This window comes from Myotis davidii, unplaced genomic scaffold (assembly GCF_000327345.1).
Source record: "Myotis davidii unplaced genomic scaffold, ASM32734v1 scaffold27, whole genome shotgun sequence".
NCBI classification, from domain to species: domain Eukaryota; kingdom Metazoa; phylum Chordata; class Mammalia; order Chiroptera; family Vespertilionidae; genus Myotis; species Myotis davidii.
In genome coordinates this window covers 2,385,899-2,391,520 of record NW_006297821.1, presented here as the reverse complement: position 1 = coordinate 2,391,520, position 5,622 = coordinate 2,385,899, and positions in this window count along the sequence as shown.

Here is a 5,622-nt window from a genome sequence, read left to right as displayed (position 1 = left end):
ATATATATAATATGTAATACTTAATATATAAGTGAAAACAATATGCAATAAATGTGGCACCACCATCATTGAAGAACAGATAGGTTGTTAAGTAAATAATGTTGGAAAAACTGGTTCACTATATGGAGAAAGATGAAGACTGTGTTCCTGTACAACACATATAAGGATGAATTCTAGATGGATTGAACTGATTTCACTCATGTGGAATCTAATGAACAAAATAAACTAACAAAAAAAATTAGAAATAGACTCATAGACAGAGAACAGACTGACAGCTGTCGGAGGGGAGGGGAATTGTGGGGCTGGATGAAAAGGATGAAGGGATTAAGCAAAAACAAACACACAAAAAACAACAAACAAACAAAAAAACCTCATAGACACAGACAACAGTATGGTGATTACCAGAGGGAGAGCGGGCTGGGGGAGGTAACAGAGGGTAAAGGAGGGATAAATGGTGATGGAAGGAGGCTTGACTTGGGGTGGTGAACACACAATATACAGATGAGGTATTACAGAATTGTACACCTGAAACCTGTATAATTTTGTTAACCAATGTCACCCCAAGAAATTCAATAAAAAAAGAAAAAGAAAGTTGCAGAAAATCTCTGTCACCTACTGGTGGTAGGGAAGGACTCAAACACTTCAAAAGAACAAATCATGTTGCCAAACACTGATGATTTTGATTACATAAGAATTAAGTATTGCTTCTCCACAAGATACTTATTAATTACAAAGGGAAAAACAGCAATTTACAGCGTAGAACCCTGGCAGACACCACCTTAACCAAATAATCAAAGTTAACATCACCAGTAATAGGACAAATTGACATCACATGCCTCCTCATCAGATGCTCTGAGCAGGCACAGCCTCTCTTCTATGACATTCCTGCCAAAAATGCGTAGTCTGAATCTAATCATGAGGAGACACCAGACTAACCAAAATGGACATTCTACAAAAAAAGTGTCCTGTACTCTTCCAAAATGTTAAGGTCATGAAAGATAAAAACTGATGGGTTGTTCCAGATTACAGGAGGCAAGACAACTAAATACAATTTAGTGTGATCCTATATTTAAAAAAATTTTTATAAAATAAATTGGTGGTGCCGTAGCCGGTTTGGCTCAGTGGATAGAGTGTCAGCCTATGGACTGAAGGGTCCTGGGTTCAATTCTGGTCAAGGGCATGTACCGCAGTTGCAGGCTCCTTCCCCAGCCCGGGCCCTGGTCAGGGTGTGTGCAGGAAGCAACCAATTGATGTGTTTCTCTCTGTCTTTCCCTCTCTCTTCCACTCTCTAAAAATCAATGAAAAAATATCCTCAGGTAAGGACTAAAAAATTAATAATAAAATAAATAAAATAAATTGGTGTACAATTAGCAAAAATTGGGTAAACTCTATAGATTAGATAATAATACTGTATCAATGTACACTGAGTGGCCAGATTATTATGACCACCTGACGTTTGTAGGCAAATTAGCTATAATTTCCCGCTGAAGTAGCTAGAGGGTCAGACCATTATAAACGTCTGAATAGCACCACATACCTAAGTATTGTTGCTGATAAGTTCATCCTTTCATGTTGATGGCCTATCCAAATGGAGATGGCTTCTTCCAACAAGACAATGTGCCATGCCACGGTGCTCGGTGCTCGTATTGTGCAGGAGTGGTTTCAAGAACATAAGGGAGACTTTACCTTGCTTAGGTGGCCCCCACAATCACCAGATCTCAATCCAATTGAGCATTTGTGGGACGAAGTTAGAAGAGCCATCAGGCAGCTGGTTCCACAACCATCAGATCTCACAGAACTAGACAGTGCTATTCATCAGGCATGGTGTCAGATTGCTCGCATCACCTTTCAACATCTCATGGAGTCAATGCCAGGAAGAATTGCCGCAATATTGAAGGCAAAAGGTGGCCCAACGAAGTACTGATGGGGTGGTCATAATAACCTGGCCACTCAGTGTATATATCCTGATTTTGATCACTGTACTGTGGTTATATAAGGGAAGCCCTTGTTTTTAGAAAGCATATTGGGGTATTTAGAAATAAAGGAATGTTATGTCTACAACTTATTCTCAAGTTGTTTGGGAAAAATTATACACACACATGCATACAAAAACACAGAAAATGATATAGCAAATGTGCAAAATATTAACATTTATGGAATCTGGAGGAAGGGAAGAGCAGAATTCCTTGTAATATTCTACAAGTCTAAAATTATTTAAGTAAAATGTTATAAAAATTATTTGTTTCTTTAAGTCTGAAATTATTTTAAAGTACAATGTTATAAAAATTAAGAATTTCTGTTTAGTGCAGGACATTAAGGGGAAAGTTAATAGCTGACACAATGAGAGAAGATAAAGATTTAGATGTTCATATGTGTTTTTTTAATTGATTAGGGAAGGTGTGAGAGAGAAAGATCAATTTGTGGTTCCATTTATTCTTGTATGTGCCCAGGGTCAAACCCAAAACCTTGGTGTATTGGGATGACACTCCAAACAACTGAGCTACCCAGCCAGGGACTACATGTTCATATGATTATAGATAAAGCTTGGAAAGATATCTATAAATCTGGTGATAATGGTTTCTTTAGGAAAGATGGTACTAGAATTGGGATGAAGGAGATATTAACTTTATTTGCATTCTTCAACTTGTTACAACACTCATGTATTACTTTTATATTTTTAAAATATTTTTAAAAATCTGAAAACAATCTCAGCACATAGAAAATTTGAAGTAAAGAACAACTCCCATAACCCTTTATTTAATGTGTATTTTTTATAAACAAGGACATTCTCTTACATCATCACCACAACACAATTGTCAAAATCAGGAATTAATTCTACCAGCAAATCTATCATTTAGACTAGAAGGATAAAGAGCTTCCCAGAAAAAGGTAAAGGAGTTCATCACCACCAAACCAATATTAGAAGAAATGTTCAAGGGTTGTTTTTATTTCAGGAAAAAAGAGATAAAAATATGAATAATAAAATAACAATAAATACATATCTATCAGCAATTACTTTAAATGCTCCAATAAAAAGACACAGGGTAACTGAATGGATAAGGAAACAAGACCCTTACATATGCTGTCTACAAGAGACTCACTTCAGATGGAAAGACACAGAGACTGGAAATAAGGGATGAAAAAAGATATTTCATGAAAATGGAAGCAAAACAAAACAAAACAAAAAGCTGAAGTAGAAATACTTATACCAGACAAAACAGACTTTTGAAAAAGGCTATAATAAGAGACAAAGAAGGACCCAGCAACTCCACTTCTGGGTATTTATTGTAAGAAATATAAAATAAAATAAAAAAGAAATCACTATGTTCACTGCAGCATTATTTACAATAGCTAAAGTATGGAAGCAACCTAACTGCCCATCAGTAGGTGAATAGATAAAGAAGATGTGGTACATTTATACAATGGAATATTATTCAGCCATAAAAAAGGACAAAATCTGCCCTGGACAGTGTGGCTCAGTTGTCCCATGCACCAAAGGGTCACAGGTTCAATTCCCTGTCAGGTCACATACCCAGATTGCAGGTTTGATCCCTGGTTAGGGCACATATGGGAGGCAACCGATCACTGTTTCTCTCTCACACCCATGTTTCTCTCTCTTTTTCTCCCTTCCTCTTTTCTAAAAAAATCAATCAAACATATCCTTGGGTGAGGATTGAAAAAAAAAAAAGAATGAAATTTTACCATTTTCGACAACATGGATGGGCCAGTGGTTCTCAACCTTCTGGCCCTTTAAATACAGTTCCTCATGTTGTGACCCAACCATAAAATTATTTTCATTGCTGCTTCATGACTGTAATGTTGCTATTGTTATGAATCGTAATGTAAATATCTGATGTGCAGGATGGTCTTCGGCGACCCCTGTGAAAGAGTCATTCGACCGCCAAAGGGGCCGCTACCCACAGGATGAGAACCGCTGGCCTAAAGGGTATTGTGCTGAGTTAAATAAGTCAGAGAGAAAGACATACCATATAATTTCACTTATATGTGGAATCTAAAGGACAATATAAATGAACCAACAACACAGAAACAGACTCAGCTACAGAGAACCAACTGAGATTTGGTTGCCAGAAGGGGGACTTTTGAGGGACGGGGTGAAAAAGGATATATACAAGTTCAGTGGTTGATCTCTTCCCACACACCTACCCTTGCCTTCCCTCTGAGGCTCAACAGTCTGTTCATGCTTCTATGTCTCTGGGTCTATTTTTGTTCTGCTGATGTTGACTTTGATCACTTGATCAAGGTGGTATCAGTTAAGCTTCTCTACTGTACAGTAATTCCTTTTCCCTTTATAATAAATCTTTGGGTGGAATTACTTTGAAAATGTGTCTTGTTCCTCATTAAATTTTTAATTTATTCATATAATTATGTATATTAACATCAACTGTTTTATTCAGAGGTTATAATCAATATACTAGTATAATGATGTTCAAACTGTCCAATTTGTCCAGTGGGAGCATTTCAAGCTAACTTTTCTGTCCTTTTTATATGTCCCAATTACACTTTTTTTTTCTTTTAGTAAAGATTTCTAGGCTCATCTTGTATTTCTCAGTCCTAGAATCAGCTCATTCACTAGGGAGCACTGGCACCATACAGTGTAGAATGTTATGTAGAAGCTAGGACTTGGGCACTGCTCCTTGCCATTGGAATGGGGGTGTCACTTCTCAACAGTTAGAGCATACACACTTAAATCTATATTGATTTTTATTTTTATTTTTTAAATTAAATCTTGATTGTTCAGATTATTGCAGTTGTTCCTCTTCCCCCCGCCCATAACTCCCCTCCACCCAGTTCCCACCCCACCTTCTGCCCTTACCCACTGTCCTCATCCATAGGTGTATGACTTTTGTCCAGTCTCTTCCCCCACCCACCACACCCCTTTCCGCCCTGAGAATTGTCAGTCCCTTTCTATGCCCCTGATTCTATTATATTCACCAGTTTACTCTGTTCATCAGATTTTTTATTCACTTCATTTTTAGATTCACTTGTTGATAGATATGTAATTGTTGTTCATAATTTTTATCTTTACCTTTTTTCTTCTTGCTCTTCTTAAAGAATACCTTTCAGCATTTCATATAATACTGGTTTGGTGGTGATCAACTCCTTTATTTAGCTTTTTCTTATCAGTGAAGCTCTGTATCTGACCTTCAATTCTGGGAATCAAACCTGCAACCTTTGGTATACAGGATAGTGCTCCAACCAACTGTGCCACCAGGCCAGGGCTATTGACTTCAATTCTGAATGATAGTTTTGCTGGATAAAGTAATCTTGGTTGTAGGTTCTTGCTATTCATCACATTATTTGTTTCTTTTTCTCATATTTCTTCATTGATTTCAGAGAGGAAGGGAGAGGGGAGAGAAACATTAATGATGAGAGAATCATTGATCGGCTGCCTCCTTCATGCCCCCTACTGGGGATCAAGCCCGCAACCCAGGCATGTGCCCTTGGCCGGAATCGAACCTGGGACCCTTCAGTCCACAGGCTGACACTCTATCCACTGAGCCAAGCTGGCTAGGGCTTAAGTCACTTTTTAAAAATCCTCATGCGAGGATATGCTTATGGATTTATTTTCGTTTTTAGAGAGAGGGGTGGTGGGGAGGAGAC